Raw genomic sequence first — 16,992 nt, 5'->3', positions numbered from 1 at the left:
ATTGCAAACGGGTTGACACATTGTGGTGCATCTGCACTCCCTTGCCATGTATTGACACAACAAGCGTAACATTTTCCTCACAGCCGTGATGTCTGCAGATCTCGCCGAGAAAATTTTTGGTGATGAATATTCATTTTTATCCTTGTAAACGGGTGGGTGGATTGTGGTAGCACAGTTCACGCCGCGCGCACGTGTGTGTGTGTGTGTGTGTGTGTGAACGATTTTCTTGCAAACGGAAGAGAAAATGGGGGGAAGACACAGAGAGAGAGAGAGAGAGAGAGAGAGAGAGTGCACACACACACACACACACACACACACACACACAACACACGCGAGCGCTGTTAACAGCAACAGGTGGCCCACAATTGATTTGTTCGGGAGCTACAGGGAAACTGTAGGATCTTTTTCCATTAACGATAGTACGTACGATATCAAATATTTTCGTAAATCTCCAAATCAATTTTTTGATGGCCTGACACTCCATCGAAATGAAGGACATCATGAAAGTTTTATAAGTCAGATAAATGGTTTGGTTTCAGGGACACAATAAAGTAAACATCCATCGCTTTGAGAAAGGGAGGCAAATGGCAGCAGGGAATGAAGAGCGGGGTTGGGAGCGGCATGCAGAACTGGAGAAAACGCACAACTAGTGGGCGAGAGACAGAATAACACACACACTCACACACACACACACACACACACACACACACACACACACACACACACACACACACACACACACACACACACACACACACGCACACCAGACAGACAGGCAGGCAGACAGACAGACAGATAGAAAGAGGGAGAGAGAGGCAGAGGCAGACAGGCGGAGACAGATATCGAGGAGTGTAAGCATGCTTTATTCACTATGAGAAAGACCAGTTTCTCAGTGTGGGTGAAAGCCTTTGACATGAAACAGGGAAGTGAATGGCACTTTTTCATAATCGTAGCTGCAAACAGTCGTAACGATTTGACTTGAATACACTGGGACCGGTTTAAAAATCATTTTGTATATGCTGTTCTCTAAGATTTGTGTGATATGGTCATGGAAATTGAGTTCAGTTTCTCATGCATTAGGGCTAAAAAAAAGAAAAACACATTTTCATGTCTTTCAGAACATGATAATCTTAATCTATGAGGTTTCAATGTGAATAACCCTAGTCTGACTCTCGACAGGTAACATTTCGCAAAATATATTTCTTAATCATGTTTCTATATTGGCGTAGGGCCTGAATTGTCTGAATGTAGAAAACAATTTGAATCGACTATGTCACAGTGATATATCTTGCAGAGGATAGAATCAAACAGAGAGAGGGAGAGAGAGCGAGAGCGAGAGCGAGAGAGAGAGAGAGAGAGAGAGAGAGAGAGAGAGAGAGAGAGAGTTTACTCATGGCTTTTATCATTTTTTTGTACGAAAGTGCGTATGGTTAGTACGTTCTGTGCATGTTTATTCTGTTCCAAATATTTTGCTATTGTGAATATCGTGACAATGAGAGTGTTGTCCTCTGGAAAAATTATGTAGAAGGAATCCACTCTGATAGGTACACAAATATACATGCATGCACTAACTTGACAAAGCGCATTGGGCTATGCTGCTGGTCAGTCATCTGCCAAGCAGATGTGGTGCAGTGTTTATGGAATTGCCCGGACGCAATGACACCTCCTTGATAAACTGAAAATGAAACTGAATATTTTCATCTCATTGTTTTGCTTTGTTCTTTTGTTTGCTCCCCCCCTCCCCCATTTTTCATTTCGACCCAGAAGGCTGGATGTTAGGTTGAAGGTTGAGGTTCATCAGTAGCTTCCACGGCCACTGGGGCAGTGGTTTCACATCCACTGTGTGAAAAGTGCCTTTACATGCCGAGACAGACTTAACAACAGACCAAAACGGGGGCCTCAAATCATGTTCGATGTGTGATCAGAGCCGATTAGGTCATGGCACCTCCATGACTAGATGTACAGTAGTAAGTCCATTTTATGTATTGTGTTTACGCCCTCTGTCTTCTTTGTTAAAAAAAAACTAGAATTGTACAATCAACAACCATCTACCTGAAGATCTAGTCACAAGTCAGCCCCATCCACATGTAATATGCAGCTTCTGTTTAAACGTGTGTGTGTGACGGTGTGTGTGTGTGAGTGTGTGTGTGTGTGTGTGTGTGTGTGTGTGTGTGTGTGTGTGTGTGTGTGTGTGTGTGTGTGTGCGCGCGCGCGCATGTGAGTGTGTGTGTGTGCGCGCGCGCAGTGCGGCGTGCATATGTGAGTATGCACAAGTTTTTATATTGATATGCACTTGTATGAATCCTAATTTCTACTGTATCTGTGTTTGTGTATGATTTTCGATTCAGTTATGTTCGTACCTTGTTATCACGGTACTATCCCCCCCCCCCACCCCCCAATATTCCTTGTGACCCCGGTACACTTGGTAATAAATACGTATTCTATTCTATTCAAATACAGTTTTGTTTCCTGCTAGTCTATAGATGCTTATGAGTTTGTTTCTGAAAGCCGCACTCCACGAGTGCGTGAATGGATGTGTGTGTGTGTGTGCACTGTTTGGGAAGGCGGCGGGTCCGGCAAATTGTGTGTGTGTTTATACTTGTGAGGTTGCGTGCGTGCGTGTGTATGCATACTATGAGAGAGAGGGAGAGGGAGATAGAGGGAGAGACAGAAGAGAGAGAGTACTGGGATAACGTTGCACTCGCTCATGTACGCGCTCGCTCGCGCGCGCGCGCGCGCGCGCGTGTGTGTGTGTGTGTGTGTGTGTGTCGTGTGTGTGTGTAAGAGATTCTGCGCCCGTGTGCATCGTGTGAGACAGACAGACTCGGACAGAAAGGTCTGGCAACATGTGTTAAACATAATTGCTGGTTCCGACTGTGCACTGACACCACACTGGAACTCGATAGGGCCCATGGCTGCTTTGTTCTGTGGTGCACGTGGTTATCAGTATGTAAATCAACACCACCCCTCACCCCCTCGCCCCGCCAACAGCCCCCTTACCATTCCACACCTCCACCACACTGCTTCTTCCAAAACCATTCATATTCCTATAGTGATAACGGATTGTTTTTTATTTTTATCACACTACACAGCTTCATCACCGAATGCTGTTTCCATAAACTTGTAACAAAGTCAAAGTTTCATAATCTGTTAACCGACTTCTTTGTTGTGGTGGAACAGAAAGAATGAACGGCAGCCTGAAAATGAGAATAAAGTCTCAGTCACGAGTTTGTTCCCAAGCCATTTTCACTGTCACTCGTTCCCCATTCATGACAGGAATCTGCTCTGTGATTGGTCTGTCTGTGGTCACATGCACAGCTGCCGAACGTGTTTTTCGCGGCTTTTTCGCTTGCTGTCGTCTGCTGGTCTCTCACTCACGCACAGCGCCTGCAGGGCTGGAGAGTTGAGAGGGAGGGACCGCGCGCCGTGTTGTTGTGTTGTTTGCCTGCAGTGGAAGTGTGTCCCCTTTTTCTTCGGGCTTCGGGTTTTTACCAGCGGCCATCTCTGCACTCTGAAAGACGCCGTGGCAGATTCCGAAGGGGACTCGACTTGCACTTTGTCAGAATCACCGAGCTGAGTACGCGTTGTGAAAGGTAAGTGCATCAAAACGCTAGTTGTTCAATACGTTTTTGTGTGACAGGAGGGCTGGCTAAAGATTTTGCTACTGATCACACACATGCACAGCGCTTTCTTTCACGCTGTTTCAAAGTGTTTTCTCTCCACGCACCCACTGGCCCTCATTGTCAGTGAAACATGACTCGCCAGTTCAACACACGTTAAATCTTGGTCAAGTTGCATGGCAAACACTGAAACAGCGTCATGTGGCTAACTTCTGTCCATACTAATTGTACTTCTTTGTGATTTTCATAGTTTCCTCACAGGAGGAGAAGGATCAGCTGTGTGTGGCGGGGGATGGAGGGACAGGAGGGGGATTTTAGTGGGGTGGGTGGGTTGTTTTGCTGCAAGTGGGGTGAAAAGCGGCAGTAAAAGAGCAGAGAACCCTCCTCCCAAGGAATGAGATTGAAAAAGCACTGACTGGCACTGGTGTGTTCATGTCTCCAGTTACACCCGACTCGAAGCGAGTCACCTTGTGTTGTCTTAGTGTGTTGACTTCCTATTTCAGTGAAGGAAAGACTGTGTTTTACTGCTCAGGAACAGTGTTCCCTTTTCTGTATCTGAACTGTTGCTGTCCAGTTTTCTCACTGAAAGCGCGAATTGACGGGTGGCCCTTCTTTGTTGATTCAGGGGGGAGGGTAGGGCCGAAAAAAGAGAAGGGGTTTTAAGTCCAGTGCGGAGTAGGGGGAGAGGAGGGGGCAAACACACCAGTGGTTTGTTACAAAAACCAGGTGTAGTTAGGTTCCACAGGTAGATTATACATTTGAAGCTCTCTCTCTCTCTCTCTCTCTCTCTCTCTCTCTGTGCAGAGAGAGAGAGACAGAGAGAGGATTGGACATGAGAGAGAATCGTCGCAGTCAACCGACGCTGACCATTTTGAAAAATGAGCTGCCTTATACAAGAAAATGTGCTTTACAACCCAACTTAAAACCTGTTCGTTTACATTTGAAGGAATAAAAATGTGACTTGAAAATAGTAAAAGAGGTGTGCATCGTTTGGAGAAAATAGCCGTGTTTCAGAGTCTGAGTATTGGTACTGACTCAGGATACAGGGTAAGGTAAATCATTTTTTTCTGATTTTAAAAAGAAGTGTTGAAATGTTACCATGAGATAAAGTTTGAAATATGAATACAATTCTAGATTAGAAAAATGAAGGGATGGTGTTTATTGGTTTTGCCAAATGCAAGGAAAGAACCCTTCCCCTCCTCCAAGTGTTGGTCACAGTAAAACCTTTTTTTTTCAATAACTGAAAACATTTGTATGGTACGCAAGTACTTGTGCCTGTGTCTGTTTGCACATCATGGGCTTTTCATTAAGCGCAAAGCATGGGTCAACTAAGGAATATGCAGTATTGCGCACTTTTTGCTTGAAAATTGTCACTGTTTTCTTTTGGTGAATTTAAACGTAAACATAATGTTGATATGAAATATATTCCATTCACGTTTGTGGAATTTAACCAAAACTTAGTGTTACAAATGTTGCTTTCTTGTGATCCGGGTGATGACATCGATATGAAAAGTAAGCAGACTGATACACGTCAGAAAATAGGTGATAGTTACTCAAATCTTCATTTTTTTAAATAAAGATTTTAAAATGCTTATTACTTTTAAGACATTCCTATGGCAGATAGTGCGGCCCTTAATGGTACCTTGTCCGCGTCCCCATAGTTCACCGGAAAAGCAACACACACACACACAGACAACCAGTCAACAAACAAATCAATTGGAATACAGAGCCATTGGACGGTAAAGACTTCTTCACAGTTTTCTGTTCGTCGTAGCCACGTTACCTCAGCTCTCCGTTCCTTCGTTTATCTGTATGCATTTTCTTAGCCAGTTGTTTTAACATATCTGTTCCTTCAGTTTTCTACAAAATCCTACAACTGATTGTCTCGACGACTCTTGAGTCCCGCGGTTTTTCTGTAAACCCTGTTTGCTGTTTCAACAACTCAAGGTTCCCACTGTTTTCTGTAACGTTCCAACTCCGTACCCCCACATCTCCATTTCCCATTGTTAGGTGATAAAGCTGTGGAATGTAAACTCCACCAACCCTCACCCTGGTACCGTCACCCGAAGGTAGACAACATTTACAGAACTACGTCATAACAGCTGCAGGCAGGTCTGTTTCAACATCTCTTTTCCATTTGGCCCAATGTCGGCTGTTCTGTTTTGTAAACGCCTTCACCTAATGACAAGCGCATTCTTTGCGTGAAGCAAACGTGCATCACTTCAATGGAAGGGGCGTGCGTACACATGTTTGAACAGCCGGGGGGAGGGAGGACTGGAGAGGGGGGGGGGGGTCCCCTAAGGGGAGATCTCACGAAAGGGGATGCTGTACCCGGGCTCAGTATTTCCATTGGCACACTTCATTATCATTGTAGCGTGTCACATTCTTGTGGGACTGTAATAGCAGCGAACTCTCATCATTAGGTATAGTACTTTTTTTTCTTATTTCTTTTTCTTTTCTTTTTTTTTTTTTTTTTGTTTGCCTTCCTCTCTCTTTTTCTCACTTTGTCTTTTCTGTCTTTCCGTCCATCCTTCAATTTTTTCCTCACTCTGTTCCTTACTGGTTCTTCTCCTTTCTCTCCTCTCAATGTTTCCAAGCTTTTCCCCCATCTCCCTTCCTCCCTTTCGATCTCCCTCTGTCTGTCTCTGTCTCTCACACTCTTTCCTTTCCATCTTCTCGATCTTTCTTATCCCCTCCCCACGTCCTCTCACTTTCTCACTCTCCCCCCTCCTCTCTCTCACCTTGTCGTTTTTACTATCCTCTCTTTCCCTCTCTCCCCACTCCCCCTTCCCCCCTCTCTCTCGGGTTGCTTTTGTTTGTTTTTCACCCTTTAGAAAGAGCTGTAAGGGTTATTGCCTGTTTGCATAAATCATCTGGAGTGTGAACACACACACACACACACACACACACACACACACACACACACACAGAGGGAGAGAGAGAGAGAGAGAGATCTGTCTTTCACCAATGTGTCTGTCATTCACCAAGAAATGTGTCATTCTTTGAAGAAATCATTTACCTGGAAGAGATCTGTCATTCGCCAAGAAGAGATGGGTCTTTCACCCCGGCGAGATGTGCCATTTACCTGGAAGAGATCTGACATACACCTGGGAGAAAACCTGACATTCACCTGGAAGAGTTCCGTCATTCACCCATTGGAAAGATCTGTGATACACCTGGAACAGAACTGCCATTCATCAACGCGCGATTTGCCATTCACCAAGAAAAAAACCCCACACGCCATTCATCAAGGTGAAAAGAGATCTGTGAACCGTCTTGTTGAGATCCTTCATTCTTCAAAAAGAAAAGAGTGTCATTCACCCGGAAGATGTTCACCAGCACGAGACCTGTTATATGAGATCGGTATTGCACGTTGGAGAGATCTGTCATTCAGCTGGAAGAGATGTCTTTCACTTAAGAATCTGCCAAGAGATAGATCACATTCATCTCAAAGAATCTCATCATTCACTTTAGAGAGAAGATGAGCAGAGATTGTTATTCAGGTACAAAGTATATGTCATTTACAAAGCTGAGATATGCCATTCGACATGTATCTTAATAAATGCATAGATTTTTTTTTTATCCAGATGTATTAAATGTATCTCAGCCGATCAGTTGATATGGCCATTGCAGTTCGTGTTAGCACAATGCAAAATGTTTCATGTTTTGTTTTAGTTACATGAAATAATGTCACATTTTCATGTACCCCCCCAGTGTTTCCTGAAATAAACATGTCTTGTCATAGGAGAGATTATCCACCTTGGAGAGATCGTTCATTCACAAAGAAGAGTAATGCCATTCTCGTTGGTTACATGTCATTCTCCTTGGAGATTATGTCATTCACAAAGGAGTGAATCACAATCCGCCTACTTCCTAGGGGGGATCTGCCGTTCGCACAGGAACTTCCATTCACCTAGCAGATAGCCTATCTTCCATCTGGCCAGGAGAGAGATGCAATTCACCCAGGAAGCTGTCATTCAGCGAAGCCAATTATCAGCCAATCAGCCGAGTTAGGGAAACTGGTGCCGTTTAGGTCACCCAACCACCCACCGATTTACCCATCCACTCACCCACCCACGCACCCATCCACACGGAGTGAGAAACATGAGGAGTGGAGCATCCGCCACATTGACCGACACGAGACCTCAGTTCATGTGAACATCCACAGATTGTTTTTACTGATGGCACGAGTTCTCAGGCGCACCACATTTAGCAATCATTTGGGTGCCGTGCTGCTGTCGTTGTGAACACTAACCGTGACGCCTAGGTTAACACAGCGGTTACGTTATTCGGTCACTGAGATGAAAACAAGTGTGAATTAGGTTAACACAGGTGGTGGGGTGAATGCGGGGCTATAAAATGTGCATTGACGTTCAGGGCTTCTGTGTTCGTTTCTGGTTTCACATTGTTTTCCCGTCTGTCTGTCTCTCACCTCTTGTTTAGTCGTTCTTGTGTTGTTGGGTGTTTGGTGCTGGGTAGGGTATCGGTAATGAGCAGAGAGGTTATTGTCCATTTTTCCCTTTTCTTTCTCCCACCCCCTCTTCCCCCTCTCCTTCCGACAGTGCATGCGCGCTCGTGCCTTTCATAGAGCATAATTGTGTGTGTGTGTGTGTGTGTGTGTGTGTGTGTGTGTGTGAATATTCTGTCTTGAACGTTCGTCAGTTGCTATGGTTTGGATTCCGTATTCACACGAATGTACATGTACAGCGTCCAGGCTTTGTTCGCCAGTCATGTGTGTCATTTGACATGTTCGCCACGAAATCTGTGGGTAATTTTCAAAATGGGTTTGGAAACAAAATTATATCCCTTTCTCAGCTCCATGCTTCTCCATTGACAGTTTTTCACGTCCCCTCCCCCACCACACAATGTGTATTTTCATTTGTAAATTGTCTACTGCACTTTTTTGTGTATATGCACACATGCGAAACGGTTTAATGTGTGTGCGTGTGTGTGTGTGTGTGTGTGTGTGTGTGTTCTTGTTGCTGCAAAGGAAATGTTTTTCTTTTCAAGCATATATGAATGTATGTCTGCACTTGAGCACTATTCTGGATCAGGGAAGTACCTTGAAGCAGTCCTCAGCCACACACACACACACACACACACACACACACACACACACACACACACACACACACACACAGAGGCTGACGCATACAAATATGAATGGTGGCCTAGTGGTAACGCGTCCGCAATTCGGATAAGACGATAAACCGAGGTCCCGTGTGCAATATGCACTCAGCGCACGTTAAAAAAACCCACGGCAACAAAAGGGTTGTTCCTGGCAAAATTCTGTAGAGAAATCCTCTTCGATATGAAAAACAAATAAAACAGCACGCAGGAAAAAATACAAAAAAAAAAAAAAAAAAAGGGTGGCGCTCTCAGTGTAGCGACGCGCTCTCCATGGCGAGAGCAGCCCGAATTTCACACAGAGAAATCTGTTGTGACAAAAAAGAAAAAATACAGTACAATTAGGAAGCGAGAGAATCTGTGCGCACCGGTTCGAATCCTTCCACTAGACCTTCAGTGGTGGTCCTGACGCTAGTTATTTTGATGACACGATAAACTGAGGTCCCGTTTGTAGCCTGCACCTTGTGCACGTAAAATAACCCAAGGCAAGAAAAGGGTTGTCCTTGGCAAAGTTCTGTAGAAACAATCCACCTTGATAGGAAAGTAAATACACATGCAAGTATGAAGAAAAGTGGCGCTGCATTGCAACAACGCGCTCAGTCTGGGTTGAGCAACCCGAATTTCAGATAAATCTTGTGACAAAAGAGTGGTGGTGGTGGTGGTGTGTGTCCATCGAGATCGATGATGACCATCGTTGTCATCCAGCTGGGGGATGGGGGGAGGGTGGTGGTGGTGGGGGGGGGGATGCTCATGAATCTATCTGTGAGTGCGCAGATGGCTGAATAGTCCAATCTGCGCACGAAATGTTCGCTGACAGTTGGGGCAGACAAAGACAGGCATATCATTGTCAGGGAGCTTGTTTGCCCGTGACTTTCTGGCCTGCCTCTTCTGAACAGCAGCAGCAGTCCTGTTGGCCTCGCACAACTTGGCACCTTTGCGCACAGCAGCGCGCCATTTGTCACGGTCCGCTGCAGATTCCTCCCAGGAGTCAGGGTTGATATCAAACGCTTTCAGAGAGACTTTCAGAGTATCTCTGAAGCGCTTCTTCTGACCTCCGTGTGATCTCTTCCCTTGTTGCAGCTCGCCATAGAAGAGCCTTTTGGGCAGCCGATGGTCTGGCATGCGCGCCACGTGTCCAGCCCAGCGAAGCTGGGACTGCATCAGGATGGTGAAGATGCTGGGAAGGGTGGCTTTTGCAAGCCACCCTAAAGAGTAATACAATACAAAATACACAAACCCATCACATGATATGTAATGCACTGCCTGTTCTGAAGTGCGAATATTGTTCAGATAGAAGTTATTAAAATGGAGCGGGCGATAACCTGTTGCTCTGGCCAAACCGTCTTCGTGGCAGACCATTGTGCGAGCCTACATGTTTTCTGTAGTATTATGAAAGATAGCAAGGATTGTTTCCTAATTAGTTGGGCGGTAGATTCGCAGAGATTTGTCACTTCTTGATTAAGCGCGCGCGCTTGTGTGTGTATGTGTGCGTGCGTGCGTGCGTGCGTGTGTGTGTGTGTGTGTGTCTCTGTGTGTGTTGCTGTTAGCCAGATATCTAGAGCTCCCCCCATACCCCCGCCCCCAACTACGTCTCTCTCTCTGATCAGAGGATGAGTCCACAGTGTACGTCAGTGTCTCCCTTCTCATGAAACAAATCTTCATGTAATAATGCTCACCAGAAATGGCCGCCTCGTATTGTGCAGTCATTTCGTGCAGCTTTTGACAAGCGGCAGACACAGTGTGACAGAGTTATTACATGAACAGATATATACATCAGCGGGACAACGGTGCAACCTGTCATGTTGTGATGTACAGATAAAAACAGCGGCAGACCTAACTCAGCTTCTATCGCTCTATCACTTACGATTCTCTGTCCCAATGTCACTCTTTCTCTTTAGGGCTGATCATCTCTGTGTCTCTCTCACCCCCTCACCCCTCCTCACCCCTTTTCTTCTCCTTACCCCTTCCCCACCACCCTCCGTTGTCAGTGGAAGGATTTTCGAAAGCACAGAGAAGGACCTGTTCCGTCCATCGTTCAGCTGCAACAGAAGCAATAGCGGCGGCAATAACTACCGTGTGCTGCAATCACAGCTTGTCTCCTTTTGTGTTGCCGCTGTTCTTGCAGCCATCAACCTTTCATCCAGAATGACCTGTGACACACAGTCCCTCTCCTCACGTACAACACTTCACTATCGTGCACACGGGATCATGATTCCTGGGCAGTCATCAAGGGGTGAGGGAAAAGATGATGGGTGGAAGGGTTGGAGGAGAGGGGGGCGAGGTGAAGGGTGTTGGACGTAGGGTGGAGGAAAGGAGAGGGGTGTGAGGGGGAGGAGAAGAGTGGAAAATGCCCAGTTTCCATGGAGATGTACTAATGAAGTCATCATCTAGAAACTTGGTCGATGCCTCGCAACGAAAAACCTTGTTTCCTTGTAGAGGTTTAGGAGGATTGGGGTGGGGGGTGGTATGATCAGAAGGAGGGACGAGATGGGCACTGTGTTTGTTCTACGACCGAATCATATACAGCCAGAAAGTGCGCGCTTGCTTGCATTGCTTCGTTTTTAAACGTGGTACCGTCCAGCGTGTGTGTGTGTGTGTGTGTGTGTGTGTGGCCTACGTGTGCGAGAATCCTGGCGAACGAATTTTTACGTTTCGTATCTGATCGTGCTTGTATGCCAGCGTATTCTTCACGCCATACAGCTTTGGTAGCAACGACATTTTACGCTCGTTATCATGACAACGGAGATCGTCAAACGAGTTGCCCTTATTACTGGAGGAGGGGAGTGGGGAATAGGGGGGTGGGGGGAGGTTAGGGGGAGGGGGGCTCAAAGCCATGGGACACGGGCAGTCTTTGCTTTATGGACTGTTGGGAACTCGCTTTTTCCTTCTATTTTTGTTTCTTCTCTGTCTTTTCTTATCTTTCTATCACTGAAAAGTGTTTTCTGTTTTTTTGGGTTTTTTTGGGGGGGGTTAAAATTTTTTTTATTTTTTTTATTCTTCCCTTCCTGTTTTACCTTTCAATTTTCCTTCACCCCACCTTCATTTTCCTTTCCTTATTTTTCAGAAAAATCGATTCTAAGAAAAGGAGACTTTCTGCTTTAAAGTGACAAAAAGAAATGCACACATGAACAAACGTACGTACGCCAATACGCTTCCTGTGTCGCTCACATAATCATTTCCAAACTTGGCACGACTTCTCCGTCTTAACACTCACACACACACTTGGCTATTCACTTCTCCTCCCCATACACACTCCGCCCCCCGCACCCCTACCCAACAGCATTATTCAACATACATAGACTTACGCAACCAGGTCGCACGCACACCCACCCCTACACACATACACACATATACACCCCCCGTACACACACACACATACAGACACACAGACACACACACACACACACACACACACACACACACACACACACACACTCCAGTATTATTCAACACACTTTTGACCATGAAGTAACCATGCATGCACATGAACGAAAGCACACACACACACACACACACACACACACACACACACACACACACACACACACACACACAGTATTATTCAACGCATACAGACCATGAAGTAACTATGGACTCTTGGCAAAAACTGGAGAGATCAGCTCGTGGCAAACGACACTGACGGTCGGCGGTAAGCTGCCACCACGGTCAGTGTCACAGCGCCACATTAAATATAATGGGATCCGGAACTCCAAACGGAAGACCGTTGGTTGCAAGCGTTCCTCATCCAAACGTACCGTCCACACCACACGGCTGAACGGTTGATGGGCATGACCTGGGTGTAACCCTCAACGCGTGGATACCATTGATACTCGACGGAACTGAGAACAAATAGTTGTTACTCGTCCTCAGGGCGGAAGGACCCGGTTAATTCGCTGTGGCGGGGTGTGATGGGGAAGGGCGTTCCCCCAATTTGTCCGATTTCTGTCAATTTGCCGACATCCAAACTCTAGGGTTTCTGTCGAATGGGTACCTCCCTCTTCCGTGCGATGAGCACCCCCCCCCCTCCCTTCCCCTTTCCCTCTCCATCCCACTCACTCCTCTCTTTCCCACCCCCTTATGATTGTCCCTTTATGGCTGACAGAATTGCAAACCACGAATTTGACATCTGAACACGAGTTATCATTTGTGAGTGCTGTCAGTACACGTAGCATATGTGACATTCCCGGGTTATGGTTTCATCTCGACTGAAGACTACCTTCACAAACCAACTTGTCACCAGTTCAGTTCTTGTGGGAAGGAAAAGAACATTTATCACTGGTGCAAGCCATGTCCTTCACGGTTGTGTTTAGTCTGTTGGGCACTATCGTTTGAGGTGCAGTTAATCTGATAGGTTTTCATAATCATGTGTGGGTGCTGTTGAAACCCTACTTACAGGTTCGTAGCTGGACCTTCCGAAGCGTAACTGCCAGTTCTTTCAGCAGTTAATGGTAAACTTGATAACATTAGAAATATAGAAAGACACGTTACACTTTGTCGAACTGTTATTTGTGACATTACGATGCTTCTACGGTGGAAGGCGAAGACAGATGGAAATATTAATTAAAGGTTGGTATTTAGTGTTATGTCTTGTCTCTTATCATTCAGATCTTAACTTTCATAAATTGAAACCTTTGCAGGGCAATACAAAAATAACACGGTTTACCAGCGATACACAATAGAGGCCAAGCACGCCAGATGCCGCAGTTAGATTTGATACCCCCTCGTCCTCCACCCACAAATTGTCCTTGTATAGAATTACATGCTGTACGCCTGTGTTTTCTTGTATTGTAGCTTATTTCCAACAGGCACAGAAGCTCGGGTTTATTATGGCATTAGGCTTGTTTAAATGTTTAATCTGAAATCCAGTCATTTTCTAAGGCTTTTGAAAAAGGCTTTTGAAAATTAGAACAGAACAGTTAAAACTGTCAGTTACTAACAGAAAAAAAGAAAAAGAGGAAAATATATTCAGCATTTTATTTCGATGATATAGTTGGAATAAACCATTGGAACAAAAATGTGCACAGATGGTGTTACTGTCGGGTCATTATTACTTTGACAGTGACTGTTGAAATAGCACGATAAAAGAGCTATGGAGATAATATGTCTTTGAAAAATAACCAAAATAAGTGGACAACATATTGCATAAAATACAAGTGGACAACACATTACATAAAATGCGAGTGGACAACACTGCATAAAATGGAAGTGGACAGCTCATGGCATAAAAAAGTAGACAACACATTGTACGAAGAGTACAAGTGGACAACAGTGCATAAAATACAAGTGGACAGCACATTGCATGAAGAATACAAGTGGACAGCACATTGCATGAAGAATACAAGTGGACAACACATTGCATGAAGAATACAAATGGACAACAAATTGCATAAAATGCTAGTGGACAGCACATTGCATAAGAAATACATGTGGACACAACACATTGCACAAAAAAATATGTCGCGATCGGAGCAGCAACATCATCTGAGAAGTAGACAAGATCATTGATAATGTGCATGGACATGTTAAGTGAATGAAAATGTCCATACAAATATGATTGCTAGTGAAAAATACCCATACTAACATAGTTCTTCCCATTCCAGAAACAAGGGCGTAAGTTGATATGCGTAGTACCTAGACGTCCAATGTCCAGGATAGGTAAGCGCTGTACAGTTTTCAGAAAATGACCGTGGGTAGTAGTCTGTGAAGAAGAATTTTATGTCGTTGTTGCACCTTGCGATGTTTGTGCTCAAAGCCATCCTATACGACCTTCTAAGATGTGGGCGTTTGTCTTAAAGGACCGTGTTGCTGTGCAATGGACCACTGGCAGCTGTTCTTCCTCCCTGCATTCCTCTGATATCGCCAATAACAGCAGCAATTGTCTGGATTATGAGCTGAGTTGAAGCCCGGGTTATTCAGAGTACATTCTTTGCTTGACTGTTGATGTTTTTGTTTTTGTTTTTTGGGGGTGTTTTTGTGAAACTTGGGAAGTCCTTGCTCCAGTTAAACGTATTTTCACTTTCAAGTGACATTCATTTTGAAGATTGTGTCTGGTGATTGTTTTGAAAGAAGTGCATTTTTTGTTGTGGTTTTGTTTTGTGTTTCGAGCCAGGCAGTCGTTTTGTTTTGTTTTTGCATTACTGTACCCCCAAACCATAATAAAATCTTTTTGAGGTCTGCACGGTTTTTGCAGCTTGGCAGGATAAGAAGGGACAGGGGTTATTTCATGTTCAAAGCCCACGTGATTGAAACATTGGTTCTGTGGGCATGCGCATGCGCATGGAGTTTAGTGCTTGGCATGAAAAGACTAGCGAGAAGGAGCTGGGAACGGGGGTGGGGTGGAGGGAGAGTGACCGAGTGGGGGTGGGGGAGGAAGTTTCACGTTATCCGTGTCATCTCTAGAGGGAGAATCGTTTTCTGCTCTTCACTCTTCATGAGCTGTGAACCGGCAAATTTTGAACGCGAAGATCGTGAATATTTGATAGTGTTTGAACCTCCCCACAAAAGTGGCTGGATCAATATCTTCTCTCTCTGTCTCTGCACCCCATGTCTTCCTCTATCTCTACTCTCCCATCTCATCTCAGTAGCTGTCCTGGTCGCCTCTGTTCAGTTGTCTCTACATGACCAGTCAGTGATGTGTGTGTGTGTGTGTGTGTGTGTGTGTGTGTGTTAGTCAGATTGTTTATACAAGACAACTGGAAATTTTGGTCCAATGATAGCGGCAAATTACATGGACAGGAGTGATATTACTAAGCGTACATCTGCTGTTTGACCAGACGTGTAAACCTCAAAATTATCCTGGCAGTATTTGGTAAAGCAAACTTGACGTCTGCTGTAGATATTAATTATTAATGCTACAGGTTGTATTGTGAGTGGGCGTAGCTACCCTTTTCCAGTCAGACATATAAATAAAGGAAAAAATCATGTCGACAGAAACAACAGTGAAGAGAAAACGTTAATATCTTGCTGATTGATAGAATGAGCAAGTGGATGTCCTTCAAAGGGAACACCATAACCAAAGGAGTGTTTTTTTTCCCCCAAATGTGGCTAAAGGCATAACACATTTGTGGTCTGAAAGATTAACCAAGTTTTGTCTCTTGATGATTTAGATCGTTTCAATGTGCGAAATGTAGTCGAGTAGACAGGAAACATTTCAGAATTTTTAGCTTTTGTATCAGTGGCAGCAGAAGGGTCGATCATTGATGCTGTGTTGTGCACTGACATTTGAATAATTAATACAATATAGTTGAATCCTTTTAAATGAGATAATTGTTTATATCAGATATGAATTGTATGTTGACCTTCATAGCAAAAACGTGCACCCAGCTGCCGCCCTGTCCCTGTATTTTATGATTCATTTTGAAATACTCCGCGACAATGACGCATCGCTGCAGAAAAAACCTCACGTCAAACCAGGTTGATGTGTGGAAAAAGGTCAACAACAAAAACTTCGTTAGAACCGAAGAAGGCCAAATCCACCACAACAAAGAAACTAAATTTTTGTATTAGTACCATTGAAGGAGAAAAAAAGGGACATGCATTTCAGCTGTACCTGACACATTCAGTAGACAAACTTCCATGTCGCCTATTCTTTTTCTGCATCATGCGTCCTTTCTGGACAGTAGAACGAATGGCGATTTAAGCGTTGATTCATTGTGTATTTGCCTTTTGTGTTTCTCTTCTCCCCTTCCTTTCTTTCTGTCTTTGTTGACGGGGTTTCCTGAAATAAACACGTCTTGTCGTCTTTTCTTTCTTGTTCTTTCTTTCTGTCTTAATCACAGCCACGGTGTGTATTCTGATCAGTTTACAGGGAAGTCTGATGCTCCATCGACTACGAGGCTTGTCGTTCACATTTCACAAAGAAGCAAATGTATTTATTTCATGTGATCGAATTTTGCCCATAAATCAGACCACCTGAAGAATTTGCGCTCCCCGCACTCTGCCCTTGAATAAAAAGAATAAATGAAAATAAATAAATAAATAAATAAAGCCTCAGCGAACTTTTATTTAACCGATCTTTGTCATTAATTTTGATTGCTTGTGTTGTTTCGTTTTTCTTTTCTTTTTAATCGTAAGGTAACAATTACATAACATGATAAGCCCTTTTTAAAATATTTACTTAGCTCTAAGTCCCCGAATAACCCGATTTATTCTTGTATTCATCAGGGTTTTAGATAACACGGATTCGTTCTTTTGTTTTCATTCATCCAGTGTCGTTGCCATTTTGACTGGGAGTTAAGAAGAGAAG

At 44.4% G+C, this 16,992-nt stretch overlaps 1 protein-coding gene across 3 annotated transcripts in view; it reads left to right on the top strand.

Annotated features, from left to right (window-relative positions):
- The first annotated feature begins 3,375 nt into the window (after nt 1-3,375).
- Nucleotides 3,376-16,992, top strand: part of LOC143282945 (excitatory amino acid transporter-like) — a 93,900-nt gene continuing 80,283 nt past the window's right edge. For 2 of the 3 annotated variants that reach the window (XM_076588853.1, XM_076588848.1), the window contains exon 1: nt 3,376-3,593. The gene's annotated coding sequence lies outside the window, so the exon portion shown is untranslated. Of the gene's footprint in view, nt 3,594-4,653; nt 4,673-16,992 lie in introns of those variants that run through there. The other variant, XM_076588850.1, reaches the window with a different exon arrangement.

Source organism: Babylonia areolata, chromosome 6, assembly GCF_041734735.1.
Source record: "Babylonia areolata isolate BAREFJ2019XMU chromosome 6, ASM4173473v1, whole genome shotgun sequence".
Lineage (NCBI taxonomy): Eukaryota > Metazoa > Mollusca > Gastropoda > Neogastropoda > Buccinidae > Babylonia > Babylonia areolata.
The sequence above is the reverse complement of the archived record's forward strand: the minus strand, read 5'-3'. Positions and strand labels throughout refer to the sequence as shown.